Below are 26,178 nucleotides of genomic sequence, written 5' to 3'. Positions count from 1 at the left end.
TCCTGAACACAACAGTGGCAAGACGTCCAAGCGTTCCCTTTCACTCAAACGCAACACAAGCTGTCAGTACTCGCCGTGTCGATAACGCGATTGAGTAACACCCAACTCGCACTCCCCGGCGGCAAAAACGTGACAGGGATTGCAGCACACGAGGGCAGTGAGGCGGGTGCCAGCACACGAAAATACAGGTATCGTAGACAGCGGGGCCAGGCGAACTGATTCTTGCCCCCTCGGCACTCTTTCGGAGCAGCGGAGAACAAAGCCGGTACCTGTTCGTACGCGTGCGTGTCCGGCTGATTGTGTATTCAGTAAGCAGCGGTCTAAAAACTGCCTCTCGCCACGACAATTAGGAACGGTTGCGCCGGCGGTAAGAGGAATGCGACCGGCGGGCAGTCGCAGTGAGCTACGCTATGACCTAGAGAGAGGCGGGCCGCAGCGGTAGAGAGTCAGCCGCGCGCCAGCCCAGCCGCTCAGTCGCTCGCAGCACGCCGCACCGAGCAGTCGCTGCCTCACTACCTGACCTGCCGCACCGCACGCACAGTGAGTAGCCACTGGAGACTTCGATGCAGGGCCCAGACACCAGCACCAATCGCATTTTCAATGCCTCGTATGGTATTCTGAAAGCGTAAGAATTATTTAGGCAGTCGAAAATTTCAATGTGACAATTGTCCACCTCTTTCAATACATCACTATTCTTCAGATAAAGGTTAGTCTAAATACGTACACAGTCATACACTACCATGATCTTTTTCAACGCAACTGTGGAGACTTCAATTCAGGGCCAAGACACAAACACCAACCACATTCCGAAAGCAAAAGAATTACTTAAACTTTCGGGAATTTCCGCGTGACAACGGTCCATCTTTTTAATATAATACTAATCCTTGGTTTAAAGTCTAAATTTCTTCACAGCTCTTGCGCCACTATAGTCTTTTTACCAAATTCAATGATCTATTGTATTTTTGCTCAGGAGATTGCATCTCACTCGTATACATGTAAGTTTGGATGCTAGGGTCAGATGCGGACACAAGCGACATTATTGCCTTTGTAAAGAAATGGAAGTGTATAAATTATTGAGACACTCGCATGTTCCTATGTGATAACTTCCTATCACTTTCACATAAGATTTCAGCGTAACTGATACGGGCCACTGGCCGAAATTAGTTGAAGTACTGTATAATAAAATTACTCAACGATGTTGTGCATGATTGAAAATAAATAAACTAAAAAGACATGAACTTTTTTATAACTTTGTGTTATTGCTTAATCGAATGCTACAATGTTTCGTTTGAAGTGACACGCGTCAACAGGAAGTTAATTTCACGATCATCCCAGCAATGCTAGAATTTTTTGACAGTGAAGTGCAAATTGTAATGTGACAACGACGTCTAATAACGAACTATGACGTTTTTGTATGTAACTTGAAATATGGTAACTCAAGATTCATCAGGGGACGAAATGTAGGCAAAAACATAGCACTGATAAATACCTAGTGAAATTTATACGTACTTTGTGTGTCTACATTCGAAAACTGTTTACGCTTCGATGACCGTACTTTTCGAATGCTATCACAGAATCGATTTCACATTTAACGGCCTATAGCTGGCGCAATACAATAGTATTTTATTTTACTGAGACACTGAGTCGTGTGAGATTACATGTTTTACATAGCGCCAGTTACGAATCCAGTGTTTTGTAGGAAGCTGCATTTTGACCGTTTAGTGGATTCCGGTTCGGAATGTAGAAATTATCGTTGTCTCTTGTTCTCACCCCTTGGTTCCTTGACACTAATAGCATCTTCACAAGATCAATAACAAAACTCAAACGCGTAGAATAATTCTATCTGACAGCTGAGATTAATCGTGCCAACTGGAATAAAGCATTTCCTAAGCATTTGGAGACATACATCGTCGTCGTTCTATCCTGCGGCGCTGTAGTGCATTTGTGGAAGTAATAGTGACATTTTGTCTGGATATCGTGCTTCACGCATCCAAAATTACACACACACACTCAAATTTTATATATATATATATATATATATATATATATATATATATATATATATATATATAGAGAGAGAGAGAGAGAGAGAGAGAGAGAGAGAGAGAGAGTGTGAGTGGGGGGGGGGGGGAAGAGATGATGTTGACGAGGAGGAGGAGGAGGGAGAGCTAACGTACAAAGTGAAAAACTGAAACGCAGATGCACATTAACATACACCTGGAGTTTTTTTTTCTTTATTTTCTTTTTGGAGCCCGCTAAAAGTCTAATATGGAAACACTGTACACAGTGAAACACCAAAGCCCCTCCTGCTCACAACATCTAATGTGACCGCACGGCTTACCAGTGACAATTAAATTCGCTGATTGCAATACGAAGTGATAACGGTGGCGACCCAGTGAGACCGGCCCGAGCCGCGCACCCGCCAGCTGGTGCCGGCGGCTACCGGCACAGCGCCGTAGCCTTCCCCTTGAGCCGGGCGGCCGGCGTCAGCCCGCTACACGCCGCTCGCTGCAGGTCGGCGACCCAGACCCTGGCCGTGGTGGCCGCAGCCGCATTCCGAGCGGAGCGCAGCGCTGTCTCGGCCACGCCGCACGCCCTGCACAGCCGCTGCAGCGGTGCCGCCGCACTACTCCACCAGCTCACGTCATACCTGTCAAATTCTCGTCCTTACCGTACAGTAAATTTCCCCGACGAAAAGCTGAGAGCGAGAGAACTGCTGGGAAACGCACGTGGGGAATCATCTAAAATCCAGAGATAGCGTAAGAATGAGGTCCATCCCGTTTTGTTTCTCCTTTACGAATATCCCCACGTACGCATCTCTTCAGGACCGGCGGCGAATGCTGGGATGGTTCCCTCAGAAATGATTCACTTCTGATTTCCTGTCTCGCTTCCTAAAAAGAATAGGTGCACCCTGTAACTGGGCTACACCGACGTTCTAATGAACTCAGTTTCGTCAGTACATCCAAGACCGATAACAACAAGCTACAACATAATTGGTTCAAATGGCTGCTCTGAGCACTATGGGACTTAACTTCTGAGGTCATCAGTTGCCTAGAACTTAGAACTACTTAAACCTAACGAACCTAAGGACATCACACACATACATGCCTGAGGCAGGATTCGAACCTGCGACCGTAGCGGTCGCGCGGTTCCAGACTGTAGCGCCTAGAACCGCTCGGCCACTCCGGCCGGCAAGCTACTACACAAACTACATTTCATCAAAGCATAAAGCTTAACTAACATTACATCTACACACTTTTTTGGTGGTAAGCCCCTGAAATAATTTTCCTATCACGTAGGAGGAACTAGCCTTGCGGACGCTTTCAGTAAAATATGCCCTCTCGAGCATTCGCGCAAACCCTTATCGTAAACGTACCAAGGAAATGCTCCCAACTTTCATTAGTTGGTTATATATTGCAACAGCACTAAAATCTTCTCTTTATAACAACAAGGCGCACTAACGACAATTGTTGGTACGCCTCCAAAATAATGTTATTGTCACGTTAAACGCGCTATGTATCGAAATATACTTATACTTTTGGGTTGAATCAAAAATTTTTTTCACCTTATTGGCTTTTATGAGTTGCCCATCGAGCCAGCTCAATAGCGGAATGTCAGTTATGACAATACTAACCTAAGGACAATACAATACCTAGACCCCGAGCGGAGAAAATTTCCCGACCAGTCGGGAATAGAACCCAGGCCTCATCGCCCGGCAACCTGCCGCTCTGACCGTGCAGCTGCGGAGGTGGGTGTATTAGAGCTCCAACCCTCGGAGTGACTAAAATAACCACCAATACAATTATATCATGGTAAACAGCTCACATCTTCATGGGATTGACACGTAATTCCAGACTTCATGGTTCTGGTGACATATCTTTACTTCGCTTCCTCGGAGTAACATATTCCAACTCACAGTTTGATCAACGACACAAGTGGCTCTTCGCCTTTGTGCGGGGATAAGCTGCTTCCGCTTCTTTCGTAATTGCCTTATCGGCCATCTCTAAACGAAATATGTGTGAAATTCCTGCAGAAAAAGTCCTCACTGTCTGAGGATTGAACTACCACTAAAACTAAAATAAGAATAAAAGTGTTCTAGATCTATTCTGTAAGTAATAAATTTATATTTACCAGTCTTAAGATACGTATATGGCAATGTAGCAAAACAAATCAGAAACGTGACTTTTGTTACAGGTCAGATCTTCACTACGTTGTCCAGAGCCTAAACTGCACCAGCCAACGCAGAGGTACCTCTTGCTGCCAATTTTTGCCGATATACGCAGAGTACACCTCCGAGAAACGCGTACTTCGTGGCCAGTACTGCTGGTAAGCCACTATTCTTCTCAGCTGCCTCACCAATTTCCAAATAGATAGCTTTAAAAATTTGTCTATAAACAAAGAAGTAGTCTCTCCTACGAAGGAGATACTTCTTCGGAAGTAGCAACTATTTTTACCCTTCTCAGCAAAAAAAAAAAAAAAAAAAAAAAAAATGCGTTAACTCTAGCTATCATTGCAAATAACTCTCCTTCAGAAAGCCAACGAACCCTAAAAGTTATACAAACAGATCTATAGGAAGTAACCATTATTTTTACCTTTCTTAGCAAAAATGTTTGCAATTACTTTACCTATCACTGCAAACAATTGTCCCTCACAAATCAAGCAGACCCTAAAAAATTATAGCAAATATGTAGTCCCACGCAAAACAATATGTTATATCTCTTGAAAATGGCGGCTAACACGGAATTCACCAGTCTGGTACTACACAGATGTCTTCCGGGCTGTACTCTAAAAGCAACTGGAACCTCTTCCAGTCGCTTCCACCCTATTTAAAGGCTCGGGGGGTCACTAGGTTCCACTTTCCGATAGAAAAAAATTGCTTCCCACTTCTCGTGACATTCTTTTGTTCCTACGTTGAATCGCCACCCCAGTATCACCCCTCCCCTCTACTTTCCCTACCCTATTTCTCTCCTTCCCCCTCCACTTTTCCCGGTACCAACCAATGGCACCGGTGATGATGATGACGAGATAGCGCGAACAATGGAGCGAAGGATTCCCCTCCCCAGTCGCGAAGAGACCGTGGTAGCGAGAGCTTCTGAGTGGACCTACTTACTGGAAACCAGCTGCTCCACGTCCTCGATACCGAAAGTGCTGGCTCTTCTTCGTGCTTCCGCCTACACTAAACGGTAGGTACTCGCCTGTTGTGCACCAGCGAAGGCTTCTGATTTTTACTCGCGGATCTTCATCGATGTTTTCCTCTTCTTTCACGCATGGGCGCTCCAGTTCCAGCGAAGCGCACCCAACTGTGGCCCTGCGATGCAGCTGATCAGTGTCTACTAGTCATTCAACCGAAGGACTTCGACTTCTAGTGATTAATCGGGTCCAATTTTTTCATTCTTCGGAATTGATTCTCCAGTCTTCTTCCTCAGTATCGAATTGTGAACCATCCTCCGTTAACATCACATTCGTGGCTCTCCCTAGGCAGCTGTCGTCGCGTTTCAGCTCGGGCAAATGGATCGCCCACAGATATTTCCAGGCTCTGTAAAGTTAACGCAAAAGTGATTTTTCCGCGGTAACTTCGTGACTCCATAGTGCGAATATAACTCGAAAAGAATTTTGTTATAGGCTTTTGGAGTTTGCTCTCTGCCTGATTATCGGTTAAGGTTATGTGCATCCAACTATGTGCAATCTAATGGTTATTCTAGTAGATTTTGAGAATTCGACAATCAGTTATAACTTATTTCCGCCATACTTGCACCATTCTGATTTGTAGCTCTCCTTAGGCAGGCGCCGTGGGGTTTCAGCTCGGACCAATTAATCCGCCTCAGGTATTTCAAGGCTCTGTAAAGTGGACGCAAAGCGTGGGAAACGCATTAAAAACTTTCTTGTGACATGAATCTGGTACTGCTAATCATCTACCCGGTACGTGAAACTTCCTGGCGGATAAAAACTGTATGCCGGATCGAGACCCGAACTAGGGACCATCGCCTTTCGCGGAAAGTGTTCTACCGACTGAGCTAACCGAGAATAACTAAGGACCTGGCCTCGCAGCTTTACTTCCGTCAGTATCTCATCTCCTACCTTCGAAACTGCACTTGATAGAGCACTTGACCGAGTTCGCGTCTCGGTCCGCCCAACAGTTTAAATCTGACTGGAAGTCTAATATCAGCGCACACTCCATAGCGGAGTGAAATTTTTATTCTGGTACCAGGGACGTCTTTCTGCTTTCTGATGCCTCAATAACAGCGCTTTTCTTCATCGAGGCCTTCATCCATCTTTTCAGACCCGTATAAAGCTCGTTCATTGACAAGAGCGCAGGGCTACCTGTTGTTGTTGTTGTGGTCTTCAGTCCTGAGACTGGTTTGATGCAGCTCTCCATGCTACTCTATCCTGTGCAAGCTTCTTCATCTCCCAGTATCTACTGCAACATACATCCTTCTGAATCTGCTTAGTGTATTCATCTCTTGGTCTCCCTCTACGATTTTTACCCTCCACACTGCCCTCCAATGCTAAATTTGTGATCCCTTGATGCCTCAAAACATGTCCTACCAACCGATCCCTTCTTCTAGTCAAGTTGTGCCACAAACTTCTCTTCTCCCCAATCCTATTCAGTACCTAGCAGACACTAAACCGTGTTAATTAACAGGCATTGTTACCAGATGCTGAGGATAAGTTTTTAACGGAACTGTTGCGGCAGTTATTTAGTATATGATTCGTTAAGGACAAACATTCGAACATTATTTACTTAGAAAGACAGTTCTTTAAAATCGATTCTTATGGCTGTACAGGTATCAAAGGAGAACATTTTTTTACTAATTTCGAGCGTGAGAATGGTAGGGAGTCAGTCTATCTGCTGTAGCTCGTAAAGTAAAGTTCAAAAACTTATTTTCTTCAATGATAAACTACCTTGCGTAGTAATGCGAGAAACATGATCATTGAAAGACCACTCTTGTCTGTTTAATAGTCTCAATCATTGAGAATAGCATATTTACGACAAAGTGGAACATGATATTCTGCCTGCATTAACTGCTGGCTCAGACAAATATATTTTATCGCTTAACAGTTTTTCCATCATTGTCTTTCGCCTGTGCACAAGCCATTGAGCCTTGGATAAGTTATAGAACACATCACGTACGCCAATGATTTTCCCACATACTCTCGAAAACATCCTGCATAGGAACGTAGTTAAGTATTTAATTACTGTCTAAGCGAACCACCACCGCAATCAGTTGAAGTTTGAAATCTACACCGAATATGTTACATAAAAAGTCGTTCCCTATAATTATGCCACGAGGAAACCACCAAGCTCATGCTACTAGTGTATAACGTGCGTTAGAACAATAAAAGCCCTGACAAGGCTGTGCAGTTATTCTGCGACACGCACAGTGCCGCATTCTCGTACCCGTTCTGCAAGGAAAAAACCAGGAAGGTGTCTCGGTCTTGCAAGGCCCTTCCAAATGTTGCCTTCTGCTCAAAACCACCTCATAAGAATGGACAACGAAACAGAACATTTAGTCCGTGACGCACAGAAGTAAAAACCTGTGCGACTGAGGTCTGTAAGCTGGAGAAAACAAATTTTCGTTGAGTTTCCTCGTTACTCATCGCTAAGGTATTCCCCCCCCCCCTCCCCACGGAATTCTTCAGACCAGAAAACAATTAGTATTCATGGATTGTTTAACAAACTTGTTGCAATTGTTTCCGAATGAGACGTGTGGCCTTTTGTTTTACTAAGCCGTGGTATAATTATTTATTGGCGTCAATGCGCACGGACGAACTTGAAATTTTCATGCTGAAAAACTTTTCACTTCGTAGCTGAGAGATGAAAGCACCCCCCAAAAAATGTAAATAAAACACTTTGCAAATAGGAACAGAACTATGTATCAGCTTATCGCTTAAAAACACAACCAAACGCATTAATAAAATCAAGGAAATAAAATGTAGGAGATGTGTTATGGCTTTTTAATGTCTCTTCACAAACGATCTTTGAACGTTATAGAAATCAGGGGCCTTCATTTGCAAAGTATATACGCTAGGTAATACTGCGGCATAGTGACGTTGTCGGGGTAGTAAAACATGGTCTTGGTGTTGCCCATTTGGTCTGCGATTCAGGTTAGCAAAATAGAGGTTAAGTGACAGCTTCATCGTTATCTTCTGTTGAACAATGATGTAATCAGAGCTCTGTTAGCTTAACCTGTGAAGAGTATTTTAGAAATAGCTGTTTCTAACGTGAATAAACCAGTACACACGTACAGTAAAACGTCACGCAGCGTTTAACTGACCCACAGTTTCCTTAGATGCTTATAAAATGAACTGTGAGGTTTCCTGTTGTTTCACATAGAAAAGCAATTCTATTTAGTTTCTGTTGCCGTGATCTTCAGTCCGAATACTGGTTTAAAGCAGCTCTCCATGCTATACTACCCTGTGCGAGCCTCTTCATCTCCGAATAACTATTGCAACATACATCATTCTAGTCTGCTAACTGTATTCATCTCTTGGTCTTCCTCTACAATTTTTACTCCTCACACTTCCTGCCAATACTAAATCGGTGATCTCTTGTTCTTGTTGTCTCAGAATGTGTCCTATCAACCGATCCCTTCATTTAGTCAACTTGTGCTACAAATTTCTTGTCTCCCAAATTCTATTCAGATCTCTTCATTAGTTACCTGATCCTCCACATCCTTCTGTAGCACCACATTTCGAAAGCTTCTATTTTCTTTTTGTCTAAACAGTTTATCGTGCATGTTTCACTTCCACACATGGCTACACTCCAGACAAATATCTTCGGAAAAGACTTCCTAGCACTTAAATCAATATCCGATGTTAACAGATTTCTCTTCTGCGGAAACGCTTTCCTTGCCATTGCCAGTCTACAATTTGCATCCTCTCTACTTGCCACCGTTAGTTATTGTGCTGCCCAAATGGCAAAACTCATTTACTACTTTTAGTGTCTCGTTTCCTAATATGATTCCCTTAGCATCACAGGATTTAATTCGACTGCATTCCATTATACTTATTTTGCATTTGTTGATGTTCATCTTATATCCTCCTTTCAAAACAGTGCCCATTCCGCTCTTTCAAGTTCTTTACTTCTCTGACAGAATTACAATGTCATCGCCAAACCTTAAAGTTTTTACTTCTTCTCCCTGAATTTTAATTCCTACTCCAAATTTTTCTTTGGTTTCCTTTACTGCTGGATCAACGTACAGACTGAATAACATGGACGGTAGGCTACAGCTCTGCTTCACTCTTTTCTCAATCAGTGCTTTCCATTCGTGCCCTTCGACTTTTATCACTGCCATCTTCTTCTTGTACAGGTTGTGAATAGCCCTTCGTTCCCTGTGTTTTACCTCTGCTCTCTTCAGAATTTCAAAGAGAGTATTCCAGTCACCATTGTCAAAAGCTTTGTCTAAATCTACAAATGCTATAAACGTTGGTTTATCTTTCCTTGCCCAATCTTCTAGCATAAGTCGCAGGGTCAGTAGGGCCTCGGGTGTTCCTAAATTTCTCCGAAATCCAAACTGATCTTCCCCGAGGTCGCCTTCTACCAGTTTCTCCATTCTTCATAGTCTTAGCATTTTGCTACAATGACTTATTAATTCGATAGTTCGGTAATTTTTACACCTGTAAGCAATTGCTTTCTTTGGAATTGGAACTGGTAAATTCTTCCTGAAGTCTGAAGGTATTTCACCTGTCTCATACATCTTACATACCAGATGGAAGAGTTTTGGAGTTTTGTCATGGCTGGCTCTCCCAAGGCTATCAATGGTTCTGATGGCATATCGTCTACCTCTGTGGCCTTGTTTCGACTTAGTTACAGGACGTAATTCGGTTCTTCTGTCGATTAAAAGGTATTGTTGTGATGAACAGCCATTTAAGTAAGTTTTATCGATTTAACTGTTTTTGTTGCATTACAATCTGTCGTGGACGCGAAATATGCATAGGCGTGTATTTGCGACTCAGGTCCGAGATTATATGGCAGGGTGCGGGTACTTTCGCAGGCCTGTTGCTTTGCCACTGTGTTAACTTCTTGATTTACTGTTACCCGTAAAATCTACCGCTGAATTTCCATCAGAGGGATCCTTTAATCTAGACGGCGTTCGGAAGCGACAGCGGCAAACCTTCATTTCGTCCCGTCCCTCTCCGAATCAGACACAGTCGCGGAAACAATCACCGTGGAATGATTTCCGAAGCTTGGGAAAACTGCTGATGCGAAAGATGTTCCAGCTTTCTTCTTTGACGTTAAACAAGAAATTTCCCCCCTCTTCGATTCGTGTAACGCTTTTTCGCGAGCAAATCGAGTACTTTCTTTCTGTCACAAACAGCTGGAAACGTACATTGGAAAAAAGAGATCGGCGTAAACATTTCAGGGCTAAAGGCTGAGAACAGTTATTGTCGGGGAAAAATCTTTTGGAGGTGGGAACAGAGCGAAATGGTCCTCCTTTACCAAACATTTTTAAGTATCGTACAATATCCTATGCCGTTCTTACAGTTTTCCTTTTTAATATATTCAGTGTTCTTCTATATCAGTTAATTCTGAAGAGACTAACACAGTGAAAATCCCGATATATAATGTATAAATTATCTGAAATCTGAAAGTGAAAATTATTTCTTAGAGGAGTTATACTGAAGCCGAAAGCACGCTACAGTGTATATTAATTCTCAAAAGTAAAATCAAAACGAGAAGGATAAAGTGTCGGTTATATTTCATATCTCTATATTTCATATCTCTCATATTGTATCGTTTTCATTCTCATTTAGTGTTTTTGTGTAATTGACATATTCCATTCTTGTTGCTTTTGGTTCGTGTTTTTGTAGAGAATGAGAGGATTGTTGTGGTAGCGCCCAAATTTTGACTTCATGCGCTTCGATCCTAGCGACTTCCACGTTTCATCTGTTATGATATCTCCGTAGATGGGATTTAAGAAATCAGCGTTAAAAAAGAAAAGAAAAGGAAACAGTGGTGTAATACGCAATAGTTACATCTTTTAATTTGCGTATTACGGAATTACGTTCTGTGTACCTACATTACACGTTGATCATTTTTATGGAATAGTGTACTGGAAGATCTGTGTTGACCACGAAATGATGCTAGTTCATAATATGTTTCTGTGGAGTTCACTGTCTACTACGCACAAAGTTCCACATCAGATAATGCTGAGAACTGGTTTTTTTTAGTCGTGGGATGACTGACCCCTACTGAAGCAAACTGTTGCTGGTTTGCATCAGCGTAATGAGGGAAAAAAAGAAAGAATGAAATGGTTTTATCGAAAAACTTGCAAGTCCTAGGACTGTCATTTGCGCCCGGCAATTTTGACCAATTATTGTTTGCACAACACTGCATTTATTGTTTACAAGCACTGTGCTGGGTCTATGGTCATCAGGTACTGAAGCTGAATGTAGTAGAAAGAGGACTGCGTATTGAAACGAGACCATTTTATTCTTCAGTCGAGTACAGACTACCATGAGCGCTCTTAAAAAGCTGAAACTGACGAAGAGTAAATCAACTGTTCTGTCATGTAGTGATAAGTACTCAGCTAAGTTCTTGAAAACAGCCACAAGCTTTTTAATTTTTTATTTATTTACCGATTTCGCTCATTAGATATACAACTGAAAGTTGGCTGATAGCGTTAAAGATTGTGTTTAAAGTTGGTTGACAGAGCTAAAGATTAAACTGGCTGTACTATAGTACTTAAGCTTACGTTTAAGTTGCGGTAGTAAATGATAACATGGACGGCCAGTTTAATCTTTAGACCCATTTACGAACTTTAAACGCCAACTTTAGTGCTGTCAGCCAACTTTCAGCTGTATATTCTGATGATGTTCTTGTTCATTCTGAGAGAAAAACAGGTAGTAAAAATATTAAAAAGTGAGACTCGTGGCTATTTTCTAGAACATAGTTGTAACATTTGCTCCTCCTGCATTCAATGCTTGCTCTTGCTAAATTACTTAGCTATCATATCTGCAATGTCATTCATGGTATTAAAACTGTTTGATACCATTCACGCTCATAGTTTATGTTAACTGCCACCGGTTTCATCCATGCTGGTCGCCCTCAGATAATCCTTCACGTCTTCTCTGTCGCTTGATCATTCTCGTCTGGTATTCTTCAAAGATGTCGGTACTGTAAGGTGAAGAAGTCACATCACCCAAGTAACTCCAGTATTACTGGAGACAGTGATAAAGCTTTGGATCGACGATGCATGGAGGCGAGTTAGCGAGAAACATGTGGCAGATGGAGCTATAGGGAGTCGAAGTCGGTCTGTATGAGCTTGAAAATGTACCGAGTACAGCTGTAGTAAAAGTTATTTTATCAACACTAATACTTCACTGTATCCTGTATCAATTATCGCTACATAGCCTGCATAGTCAATTCCACAAACTAAGTACTGATAACGTAAAGTCGACCGTTTAAAAGGCAGGTAGAAAACTATTTGAATACATAAACTGCACCAAAATTGTGAGGAAAAGAAAGCAAGAACTTGCCTGGATCGTTTCAAACCGATTTCTCATCTTCAGCGCATTTACTTTAGTGGTACGCCCATATCTTCTCATCGTAGGCCGAGACGCAGCGTAACGGTAGTGAAGCGGCTGGGAGCGCCCGGAGAGATGCGGGTGGGTACTATGTCGGTCAGCAGGAAAACCGGTTGCTCAGTATACGGGTCGCGTCGTCGGAGGCTGCGCGCCGCATTTGGAATGTTCCTGCTATGGTTTCACTCTCGGTGCGTCATCCACCAGCTGGTCGCAGCTCTGAGTTTTTGCAAGTGCACTGAAGTCCACGGCATCAACTTGCGCGTTTGCAGGTGTTCGAAGTTATTTCGCAAGGCGATCCGGTTCACAGGATGTGATCTAATTCCCTGGGAAATATCTTTTCCTTTTTTTTCCATAAAAACTATCTTTACCGAGTGACACAGCCAAAACGTGCGAATATATGGTTAGAACTGGGTATGAGCAACGTGGTTAGAACTGTTGAGTGTGAGTACAGTTAGTGGTCCAAAGAATGAAAGCAACATGGAAAGTGAAGCAGTGTCCAGTATGCGCCAGTAAGTTTTCTCTCCCCCTCTCCCGGCCCCTCATCCTCGCGTCCTCCCCCTCAATCCCTCAACGTCCCCTCCACACCCTCCCCCCCCCCCCCCCCCCCGCCTTCAGTACCTTGAGGATTAAGGTAAAACGCAGGTAGGAAGGAGTCCTGTGACCGCTATCCAAGTAACTGAGCAACGCATTAAAACTGCTTCAGGTTAATGTATTACTTGTTACAAAAGCTTTAACCACGCACTTCAGGGTTGACCCACCAGTATATCAGAAACAAACTTTAGACAGAATATTGTCACATGGTAGCTCCACTAATTGAGAGCAATGATGTTAGCTACCACGAGACACGACGCGTTGCATCGATGCATCGAGTTGATTTCTTATACTCTAATGACAGGCCGTACACAAAGCACATCAATAAAGTTTCTGTAACAAATCTTTATTTAGCGACTGAAGTACTGTTAAAGGCGTTCACAGCTAAGGATTGTCCCCAAGTGACGCAGTGTGATGTTGAATCAGGTGAATCATTGAATTATTTACGTATTACCATGCAGAGCGAAGAAAGCCCGATAATACGTTTGTCTCACAACTTTCCTATTGGCCAGTATCATTTGTCATACAGTGTGATAAAACTCATATGTTAAGAATGTTCGGAAATTCCGGCCACAAACTTCTGGACTTGTAGACGGGAGCCAGCACATAATATTTTGAATAGGAACCCGTGTCCGGAAACATCATCCAATGAAGCTACAGAGCGTCAAAGTTATAGGCACCAGCGCCTGTAAATGTATGTATATACAAAGTGATTACGTGGTTATGTACAAACTTTCTAGGATGATGTAGAAGGATAAATGTAACGATTTGAGGTAAGGGTCCCTGTACCGGAAACGAAAGAGTAGAAATTTATAATAGGAAACCGTTCTGATACCACTGACAGTGGAATACATCCATTGGTAATGTTGTTGCTAAGACTGTAAGGTAGGCAACTTTCAGAGGTGGTATTATGGACCAAAGCAAGAGGAAATAGCCAGTAAACATGGACTCTAAAATACATATCTTAGGAGATACGAACAATTGTTCAGTAGAGGAGCTGTGTTCCACAGTAGCGAAGATGAACAAGCGCTGAAAGGACCTAAACTTTGTGTTTTAGAGCCCATGTTCGCTGGACTTTTTTTCCTTGTTTTGGCCCATACTACCACCACTGCCTACCATACAATCTCAGCAACAACGTGTACTGACTGTCAGCGGCATCGGAACGCTTTTCGCTTATAACTTACGATTCGTTCGTTTGCGGTATAGGGACCATTACCTCAAATTAATACATTTATCCTTCTACAGCATCCTGATAAATTTGTATCATTATCACGGAATCACCCTGTGTATACATAAATTTACAGGCGCCACCGCCTATAACTCTGACCCTCTGTAGCGTCGGGGATTGTCTACATGTCCGAGCAGTCTGTAACGGGAATTTCCGAACACGCTGTATATCCGACCATATGCGATTAGTTGCAAACATTTATGATTACTACCTCGCAGGTAAATGATATTCGTCCAGTAATCAGCGATTTTTTTTCTTTTTCTTTGTTTTCGATGCAGACTCTTGGCTTGAATATAGACCAGAAGAATTTATGGACTAAATAGTGTATGAACAAGGGATTTAAGATCCAATTAAAACAAAACTTAGTTGTACTCAACCTTGTTCACTCACTTGTTGTGTCATATCTTCCTAGTCACTGAATTATTATGTGGCTTGAAAATATAAATTTTTCGGTTACCAATGGTGATCACACAGGTGAAATACACTTTTGCTAAGCTGCTTCTACATCTACATCTACATCCATACTCCGCAAGCCACCTGACGGTGTGTGGCGGAGGGTACCTTCAGTACCTCTATCGGTTTTCCCTTCTATTCCAGTCTCGTATTGTTCGTGGAAAGAAGGATTGTCGGTATGCCTCTGTGTGGGCTCTAATCTCTCTGATTTTATCCTCATGGTCTCTTCGCGAGATATACGTAGGAGGGAGCAATATACTGCTTGACTCTTCGGTGAAGGTATGTTCTCGAAACTTCAATAAAAGCCCGTACCGAGCTACTGAGCGTCTCTCCTGCAGAGTCTTCCACTGGAGTTTATCTATCATCTCCGTAACGCTTTCGCGATTACTAAATGATCCTGTAACGAAGCGCGCTGCTCTCCGTTGGATCTTCTCTATCTCTACTATCAACCCTATCTGGTACGGATCCCACACTGCTGAGCAGTATTCAAGCAGTGGGCGAACAAGCGTACTGTAACCCACTTCCTTTGTTTTCGGATTGCATTTCCTTAGGATTCTTCCAATGAATCTCAGTCTGGCATCTGCTTTACCGACGATCAACATTATATGATCATTCCATTTTAAATCACTCCTAATGCGTACTCCCAGATAATTTATGGTATTAACTGCTTCCAGTTGCTGACCTGCTATTTTGTAGCTAAATGATAAAGGATCTATCTTTCTGTATATTCGCAGCACATTACACTTGTCTACATTGAGATTCAATTGCCATTCCCTGCACCATGCGTCAATTCGCTGCAGATCCTCCTGCATTTCAGTACAATTTTCCATTGTTACAACCTCTCGGTACACCACAGCATCATCTGCAAAAAGCCTCAGTGAACTTCCGATGTCATCCACCAGGTCATTTATGTATATTGTGAATAGCAACGGTCCTATGACACTCCCCTGCGGCACACCTGAAATCACTCTTACTTCGGAAGACTTCTCTCCATTGAGAATAACATGCTGCGTTCTGTTATCTAGGAACTCCTCAATCCAATCACACAATTGGTCTGATAGTCCATATGCTCTTACTTTGTTCATTAAACGACTGTGGGGAACTGTATCGAACGCCTTGCGGAAGTCAAGAAACACGGCATCTACCTGTGAACCCGTGTCTATGGCCCTCTGAGTCTCGTGGACGAATAGCGCGAGCTGGGTTTCACATGACCGTCTTTTTCGAAACCCATGTTGATTCCTACAGAGTAGATTTCTAGTCTCCAGAAAAGTCATTATACTCGAACACAATATCGGGCTGATAAGCTATTTTTGTGTACTTGCTGAAAGGTGAATGATTCTGGACAGTAAATAATATCAAAAGTGTAGAAAATTAATTCGCAGCAGTGGATAACTGTACTCCACCACAGTTACCGAGAAATAACTGGTCGATTTTTATCTTAGCAGGAGTAAGAAAAAATAAATGAAACGGTTGATCTGCGATAAGACTGCTAATCTCTCATCAAAAGAAAAATTATCACCTTAACAAGAGGTGTTGAAACTTGAACTACTTAGATACAGAACACACCACTATTGCTAAACAGTTTTTACCTGCGTAACTGGTGCTAATTCGTTTTATGGAGGGGTGATAGATCCCATCATATGCTGCTATGCGTGTCTTCTTGTGCAGGTGTTGCGACGGAGTCTGGACTGAATTTAAAGGACATATTGCTCCAAATTATGCCATGCGAAACGTAATAAACAGCCACTTGGTGAAGCACGAATTATAGACGTGAAAAAATGACATTACTACATCAGCATCTACGACACTCGTGTCTTGAGTACAAATCAGGAGACAATATCGAGTAAACAGATTAGGAAAACGTGTTTTAAGATAAAGTTCAAACAATGCTGACTATTTTTCATTGCATCGCACTGAAAAATTTAACTGTATAAAAATTAGATTGGTTTGTGCTTAAATCAGCTACATAGCTGTTTTTCGAAATTGCCGACACTTTTTTCATAGGCCCTGGATCATGCTGACTGAGCTGAACTCGAAATAATTCAGCCGACAAAATACGAATTACTTAGTAGAAGCTTCCAACTTGTCCTTCTAATATCACGAATGTTAATGGTGAAAGCTGAACTAACTTTTCCGACTTACTGACATGAGATCTTTACTGCGATATTTCACCATGGGGGACGTAACTCCTGCGTAAAGTAGGAGAAAGCAACTGTCACTTTGTAATGATAATTTAAAATGAACTCTGCGAGTATTATTTGTGTTGTAAAAGTTTGATGAACCAACACTTTCATGAAAGTAAAACTTCCGTTACAATAGTTACGGCAGAGCTAAAATTCCAAGTGTGGTAGTTGTGCTTATCTACGGACATGAGATCTTTCGCGCGATATCTTGGCACGAGGTACGTGACTGCTGCGTAAAGTGAGGGAAAGCAAACGCAGCTCAGTCATGACAATTTAATGTGAATTCTAGGAGTATAATTCACGTTGTTAAAGTTTACTGAACCCACACTTTCACGAAAGTAAGACGTTCCTTCACCCTAGTTACGGCAGTGATAAACTTTTAAGTATGGTAACTATGCTTACTGTGCCCAGCCGAATACTGGATATTAAACGAACCACTACTTGCATTTTATTATTCCTTTATACACTATGTTGCGTCGAATCCATCATGAGGAAAGGCCGTCAGAAATGTAATACTAGACAAAATTGAGACAAGTGTTGCGTTGAAGCTGTGATTACTACTTCCACAATATATAAAGACAGGCAGCACTTTTGTTGTTGACAAAGGCCGTATCCAAACTGCATATTTTTCTTAATTAATACGCAAAAAAGTGTTTTGCACAAGGGGCGGAAGTACCTCTACTACACAAAAAGCTATGCTATTCTTCTTATACTATTCACTTATTTTTAAAATGGTTCTGCATAATTGACATTTATGTGATCGTATTCCTTAATATTTAAGAGTAACACAATGTACTATTTGAGAGGCTTGTATATGATGAATATAGTGCCTCCATGTAATCTAAATATGAAGATAGTTTCTAGGACTTGCCAGAAGGCTAACTATTTATTTTTTAATATCTTGAATTGTCTCATTTTTTCCCGTGGAAAATTTACTGCTGACTTTTCACCAGAATACAGAACACTGCTTTGTACGAGAGATTATTTTTTTGTCTTACACTGTGCACGTAACCAAAAACATGTATTTATAAGATCTGTCACTTGTCGCTATTAATTTACCGCCTCTTGCTTGATAAACCAACGTTTTTAAAATGGACTGAGTTCTTTTTATTTATCAATAGTACAGTGAACCATAGTTCATATTACTCCTATCCCTCAACGTTTTACTCTAATTTTTGTACTGAAACTGGAATAATAAAGGCTTAAAGAGAAGGTTTGAAAACTTGGAGAGGTTAATAAAACCTGCCAACCACTTGCAAACAAAGATTTCTTCCTTGCCACTAGGTTACAACAGTTGTAAAGTAGCCTACTTGAGAATGTATACTGGATCTTGTTACATCACAAGCTAATGAAGTACATTGAATAATACCAGACGGCTGATTAGTTACAACTGGTTAGCGGATTTTTCAAGCTCCCCAAGTTTATCTTCGTACCACTACTGAATTTGCAGTCTTGTTTACGGTTCTTTGGAGAAGGTTTGTATGCTAATCGATACGCGAATGTTTCATGATGTGAAATGTCCCATGTTTTGGCAACTACTGCAAGCTGACACGACGAATGTGAAAATGTACAATCAATATGCATCATTATAAGGACTATGTTCATTAACAATAGTGATCAAAGCGTTGCAACGTTTTACTTCGTAGTGGTCTCACATACATACCCTGGAATTCAGTCGGTACTGTTGTGAAATAATTAGCTTTCGCCCACCTCTGTCTTTACAATAGCCAACAAAGTGGTCACTCGAGTATTAGCCATTAGCTGCTTGAGGTTCTCAAGTCTGACAACGTAAAGTCAGTGTCCTATTACTACTAGGTCACTATCTGTTCGTAATAAAAGTCCTTTATCTCCTCACAGAAGCTCCAGAAATGTCGCTGAATGGCTCTCAAGCGAAAGCTAACCGCTTTTATGATTCTGTCGGTGATCTGATACGCAGAGTATGTCATTCTTTTGTCTACGTGATCGGAGACCACTGTAGCTGCGCACCAGACCACCAGCACTGCGTTTTATCGATTCTTTTCGCCACTGTTTGCATTGTTCAGCGAGGGGAATGTTTGCTTTCACATTTCGCAATGGATGACAAAATCTACGAGCAGTATCGCGGAGAAACTGACACCACACGCGGCACCGGTTGAGAGACAGCTTACTTGTTTATTCGATTTTTCTTGCAACAGCTGCAGAAGAAAACTTGAAAAAGAACTCCGACTACAGCTATTGCTGTCTTACATTATCAGCTTACAATAACGGTGACGCCATATCCTATGTATTACGACAAAATTATCGTCTAGAAACGACGGTGGTTGCTATCAAAAAATTATGTACCCACGCAGCCACAATTATGTTTTCAGATAACCGATTTCCACTACCTAAAACGGCCATCCTCAAAGCCACAGACCCATGTGCTGCGCAACGCTCTTCCTGTGCAGCACATGGATCTGAGGTTAGCTATTTGCGACGTCCGTAACCATTCAAGTGAAAACATAATTGTGACTCACTCGGAAAATAAGTCACTTTAATGCTTTGGTCTCTTTGTTTTGGAAGCGTCTGTACGTCTTCCACTCTTAGCTTTTTTTAAACCCTCATTACACTCACGTGCTCTTCTGGATCTTACCACTCCAAAAACGCAGAGCAGAGTTAACGAAAATCCAGATATGGTTATAAGGCAACCCTCAAGAGTTAACAAAAGTCCTGCACTTTTTATTATTGCATAAATACCACGAAACGGGAACTATTCGCGAGCGTTATACACCATTTAACTATAATGTAGTCCGCCTCCGTAGCTGAGTCATCAGTGTGGCTGACTGCCATGAGGAAGCCCCAGTTCGACTCCCGACACTGCCAAGGATTTTTCTTTGCTGAGAGAACTGGAACGCGGTGCATTCAGCATCGTGAAGACTACTGAGGAGCTACTCGACCGATTAGTGACGATTGCGAGGTGAAGTTACCTGACAGCGACCAGGAGAGCGGTTTGTTGACCCCTCCATACTGCAGTGACGCCATTGGTAGAGGATGACACGGCGGTCGGTCGGTCGGGCCCGATTTGGCGAGAACATGGGACATCTTAAACTTCGATTTGGGAGCCTGTCAAGGAACAAAAACAAAAATAATAAAGTTTCCTTTCTAGGTATTTCGTTCAAATGGCTGTGAGCACTATGGGACTTAAATTCTGAGGTCATCAGTCCCCTATTACTTAGAACTAGTTAAATCTAACTAACCTAAAGACATCACACACCTCCATGCCCAAGGCAGGATTCGAACTTGTGACCCTAGCGGTCGCGCGGTTCCAGACTATAGCGCCTAGAACCGCTCGGCCACCCTGGCCGGCTTCAAGGTGTTTAATTTGTTTTCTGGAGATTGCTTAGATAACTTCATACCAAGTCATAGGGGGAAAAACACTTTTCTTTTGTAATGATCAAGCGAGATGGCACAATGGTTGAGACTTTGGTCTTGCATTCGAGAATACATCTAAATCCTGATTTAGTAAACTGACAGAATCTTCAATCTACAAGGAGTGTATGCTGTTTTGAAACTTTGTGACACATTAAATTTATAAGTAGCTAGTTTCAAAACACTACACAGTCCGCTACTTAATGAAAGATTAGTTCAGGAAACCATCTCATGGTCTGTGGTTAAGCAATTTCCCAAACTATTCCTTTCTTCCAATAGTGCTAGTCCAGTAAGGTACATGGGAGAGATTATGTGAAGTTTGGAAAGTAGGAGAGAGAGGTACTGGCAGAAGTAAAGTTGCGAGAACGGGTCACAATTAACGCTTTGATAGCTCAGTCCTCCAAAAGACGTTTATCATAAAAAACTAGTAACTAGTATTCAAGGGGATATCCGAATTGCAAGTCCGCGCGGCGTAGCCGCACGGTCTAGGGCGCCTTGTCACGGTCCGCGCGGCACCCCCCTCCCTCCCCCTCCCGTTAGTTTAAATTAGATTACATAGTGTGTAAGCTTAGGGACCGATGACCTCAAAAGTTTGGTCCCATAAGACCTTACTACAAATCTCCAAATTACCGAATTGCAAGAGATGTGTTAGCTCTCAGGAAAATTCCAAAGGCTTCATCGAGAAGCAATTCATTTCGTTTTTAATTCCTTCATATGTGTGGCCATATTCTCAGTAGTTGCTAAATAATTACAGAAGGTATTTTTAAATCCCACTATGGAACTGCAAGAATGTGTGTATTATCACCAAATGTTTTTCATTTTGTTGGTGTAATGTATTATCAGTAGCGATATTTTATGTCCGATTGTCGGCCACATCAGAAGTGTCGTCTGCTTGAAGATTTTTCAGATATTCCCTCGTTTGGCTCTGATATCTTGTAATTCCTTCTTCCTTTGCAACACTACACATTTATTGATGTGGAACAAGACACAATGTAGCTCCACTATTGTTTGTATGTAAGAAGCGTATTACCCTGCTAAGCAAGGTGTCATTTCGCACAAAACATCAGTACTAAACGACGGAATATTACAAAAATATACAAAAATTTCTGATGTGAACGTAATTCGGGCTAAGATACCGCTACTGATTTCGTTTCACAACAATAAAACAAAATGTGTTTGATGATAAATGTACGCACTTTCTCGTAGTTGCACAGACGGATATAAATTATCTTCAATTAATTTAAAAAATTTTAATGTTTTCCTTGCAGATAATAAAAAATCTTTTATTTAGTACAGTCTGTTGGCTCGCGTAGGGATTTTCCGGCGCAGTTTGTTTAACGATTTTTCGGACTTTTCGTCGCCAGCAGTGAAGGGTGAATCTTTCAGAGTGCTGACTATTGCTGATGAAAAGTCGGAAAATTATTAAAGAAACTTCGGCCGAAGATTTCGAGAGCAATTCAACATCGAATTCATCAGTCGTGCACAGAAACCTCAAAAAATTTTTAGCTTTGATTTCATAAAAAAAACAGTAAGAGAATCGCCGGTAAAGAGGAAGGTTCCAGCTTCGAGTCCCGGGCCAGGACACAGACTTAGTTTCTTCGTGGAAGTACCGGGTGATCAAAAAGTCAGTATAAATTTGAAAACTGAATAAATCACGGAATAATGTTGATACAGAGGTACAAATTGACACACCTGATTGGAATGACATAGGGTTTTATTAGAACCAAAAAAAATACATAAGTTCAAAAATGTCCGACATATAGCGCTTCATCTGATCAGAATAGCAATAATTAGCATAACAAAGGAAGACAAAGCTAAGATAATGTTCTTTAGAGGAAATGCTCAATATGTCCACCATCATTCCTCAACAATAGCTGTAGTCGAGGAATAATGTTGTGAATGTTGTAAAGCAAGTCTGGAGTTATTGTGAGGAATTGGCGTCGGATGTTGTCTTTCAGCATCCCTAGAAATGTCGGTAGATCACGATACACTTGCGACTTCAGGTAACCCCAAAGCCAATAATCGCACAGACTGAGGTCTGGGGACCTGGGAGGCGAAGCATGACGAAAGTGGTGGCTAAGCACACGATTACCACCAAACGACGCGCGCAAGATATCTTTCACGCTTCTAGCAATATGGGGTGGTTCTAATAAAACCCCATGTCATTCCAAGCATGTGTGTCAATTTTTACCTCTCTATCTACATTATTCCGTTGTTTTTTACGTTTTCAAATTTATACTGACTTTTTGATCACCCGGTATTACAAATATTAATAGTCCTAATGGCAATACAATACAATAGTGTCTAATTACTATTGGTCTGTATTGCGATCAAGACTGTTAAAATCAGTAATAAAAAATACATATCGCAATTTCTTTGTCACCTGACGATGTCAGATTTCTTCAGAACCAGAATGGTGGCTTTGGGAGAGGCCAGGAGGTTTTTCCTTTCCTATCCTCCCGTAAATCGAGCCCATGTTCCGTCTCCATTGCCTTCGTAGGCACAGGGATGTTAATCCCTTAGCTAGCTGGTTCTGGTCTTCCTTTATTTTTCTTTTATTGTCAAATGGTGGAATTTCGTGAACAGGTGTCTATATTTTCTTACGCGACAGAACATCCAGGCGGTGGCATCTGCCGGTTATTCTAATGCCAGTGCAGTTTGCGGACGATAGCTTGTGGTCAACCGGCTCTCTCAAGGTCAGCGGGCGGCGGGGCAGCGAGTAGAGTGCTCACACGCAGCCAGCGACGCGTCATCCAAGGTGAGTTGGTTCATCCGCGGCCGGATGCAGCAGCAGGCACAGCACCGCAGGCCTGAGACTGGTGACGCCACGCACTGTGGCCTTGGCTGGTGACCAACCGCTGCGACCGTTGCCAGACAACAACACCACGTCTTCCTCTCTGGCGCAACATCGCAAAAGTAGCTGTATGTGGTATAAGATGAACATCAACAAAAGCAAAACGAGGATAATGGAATATAGTCGAATTAAGTCGGGTGATGCTGAGGTAATTAGATTAGGAAATGAGACACTTAGAGTAGTAAAGGAGTTTTGCTATTTGGGGAGCAAACTAACTGATGATGGTCGAAGTAGAGAGGATATAAAATGTAGACTGGCAATGGCATGAAAAGCGTTTCTGAAGAAGAAAAATTTGCTAACATCGAGTATAGATTTAAACGTCAGGAAGTCGTTTCTGAAAGTATTTGTATGGAGTGTAGCCATATATGGAAGTGAAACGTGGATGATAAATAGTTTAGACAAGAAGAGAATAGAAGCTTTCGAAATGTAATGCTACAGAAGAATGCTGAAGATTAGATGGGTAGATCACATAACTAATGAGGAGGTATTGAATAGAATTGGGGAGGAGTTTGTGGCAGAACTTGACTAGAAGAAGGGATCGGTTGGTAGGACATGTTGTGAGGCATCAAGGGATCACCAATTTGGTACTGGAGGGCAGCGTGGAGAGTAAAAATCGTAGAGGGAAACCAAGAGATGAGTACACTAAGCAGATTCAGAAGGATGTAGGCTGCAGTAGGTACTGGGAGATGAAGAAGCTTGCACAGGATAGAGTAGCATGGAGAGCTGCATCAAACCAGTCTCAGGACTGAAGACCACAACAACAACAACGTGTGATATTCACTACAGTAATACTCAACAAACGTCCACAGGTAGTGCACAATGGGATGTGCTATTACCGGTCTCGTTCGTCAGTTGCAACACAGAATCGAAGCCCTGGTGCAAGGGGTTAGGCAGTTAAAAGCACTGATCGGCACCACCGTCAGACAAGAAGTCTTCGCCTTCTTCGTTTTTGACTATTTTATCGACCAATGTTTTTCACTATCTTAATCGTTGCCACCAGTACAACGAATGTGCAAAAGTGCTCGCGTCTGACGAGAGAGAACTCTTACAGTGCATAAAATCGTGTGCGATCTTGTATCTGTTTTATCTAAACAGTTAACAAAAGTAAGACAAGGGTAAGGAATGTAGTCGATTTAAATCAGGCGATGCTGGGGAATTAGATAATGAAATGAGGCACTAATAGTAGTAGATGACCTTCGCTGTGTGAGGCAGTTTATGATGGCCGAAATAGAGAGGATGCAAAATGCAGACTCGCTATAGTACGAAAACCAGTTCTAAAAAAGAGGAACTTCTTAACGTCAAATATAACTCTAAGCGTTGGGAAGTCTTTTGTGAAGATTTTTTCCGATGTGTAGGTCTGTATGATAGTGAAATATGGACGATGAGATAAGAAGCTTTAGAAATGTTGTGCTACAGAGGAATGCCGAATATTAATTGGATAGATCGAGTAACTATTTGATGTATACAGACTGAGGTGGCGAATGACAATTTGTACCAAAACCAGGAATGGAAACCGGGTCTCCTGCTTACTAAGCAAATGCCTTAATCACTAAGCCACCTTGCTTTTTTTTTCCCCCGTTGCATCTGCTCGTGACGGAAGTCGGAAGACACCCGTTTCAGTTCGTCGTTGATCCATTAACTCAGTTTATATAAAATCGTACTTGCATGGGACCAGGAAAGTCTCTGAAGTTGTGTCATTCCACATGTATAAATACCTGCAGATGGGTTTCTGTCTGGATCCCCCACTTAAGGCAGATGCTGAGGTGTCATTTCAGAACACAGAGAGGCTCAGCAATTCTCGTCGTGTTAAGCGGGAATTTGGATAGAGGAGGGAGGCATGCCAGGGTAATTCATGTAGTTATGTGAACTACTGTGCCAAAGTGGCTTAGTGCTTAACACATCTGCCTAGTAACTAGGAGACCTGAGTTCGATTCCCGGCCTTGGTACAAATTTTCACTCTCCACTTCAGGGTATATACTTATACATAAAATCATTTCTGTAAGAGACCAGCAAAGTCTCAGGGTATATACTTATACATAAAATCATTTCTGTATGAGACCAGCAAAGTCTCTCAAATTCTGTAACTTCATTTGTACGGGTAACTGTTGACAAGATGGTGAGTCTAAATGGGGAAGAAAGAAATTTATGGCACGAGTTGAATAAAGAAACGAACTGGTTGATATGACACATCATGAAGCATCAAGAGATCTTCACTTCGGAGGGAAGAGTGTCGGTAAAAGCTGTAGACAGGAACCAAGGAATGAATACTATACGCACGTTTAAGAAGATATAGCGTACACGGTCCAGTCAATAACCATTAACATACGGCAGGTGGCAGCACTAACCGTGGAGGGTATATAAGGTCCGTCAGGGGAGGAGGGAGGGGCGCATATTACAATACAACCATTGTCGTAATGCAGAAACGGAGCAATTTAGCTGATTTCCAAAAGGGCATAGCCGTTGGCCTTCGGGTCGCGGGTGAAACCATTTCTGAAAGTGCTGAACTTGTAAACTGTTTGCTTCCCGCCGTGGTTAAAATATACCGCGTGTGGAAAAACGGCCTATCCAAAACCAAGATTTATTGTTACAACAGTGCATATGGAGTACATGAAATGATTACAAATGGTTCAAATGGCTGTGAGCACTATGGGACTTAACATCTGAGGTCAGCAGTCCCCTAGAACTTAGAACTACTTAAACCTAACTAACCTAAGGACATCACACACATCCATGTCTGAGGCAGGATTCGAACCTGCGACCGTAGCGGTCACGCGGTTCCAGACTGAAGCGCCTAGAACCGCACGGCCACACTGGCCGGCGAAATGATTACATTTACAGATAAATAGCACAAGCAGTTCTGAGGTACCAAGAAGCGACCGAGGCTGAAACACTCTTATAGCTACGTGGTGTACCCTCCAAGGGTGGCAATGCAGGCACTGACTCAGGTATGCAGT

General features: G+C 42.2%; 1 protein-coding gene across 1 annotated transcript in view; it reads left to right on the top strand.

Annotated features, from left to right (window-relative positions):
- The first annotated feature begins 440 nt into the window (after window positions 1–440).
- The window catches only part of LOC126095484 (mucin-3A), a 794,250-nt gene continuing 768,512 nt past the window's right edge, over window positions 441–26,178 (top strand). Inside the window, exons 1-2 of the mRNA XM_049910274.1 lie at window positions 441–540; window positions 4,195–4,326. The gene's annotated coding sequence lies outside the window, so the exon portion shown is untranslated. The remainder of the gene's footprint in view (window positions 541–4,194; window positions 4,327–26,178) is intronic.

This window comes from Schistocerca cancellata, chromosome 8 (genome assembly GCF_023864275.1).
Source record: "Schistocerca cancellata isolate TAMUIC-IGC-003103 chromosome 8, iqSchCanc2.1, whole genome shotgun sequence".
In the NCBI taxonomy this organism is placed as follows: Eukaryota; Metazoa; Arthropoda; class Insecta; order Orthoptera; family Acrididae; genus Schistocerca; species Schistocerca cancellata.
Note: the sequence above shows the minus strand (reverse complement) of the source record. Positions and strands in the feature narration are given on the sequence as shown.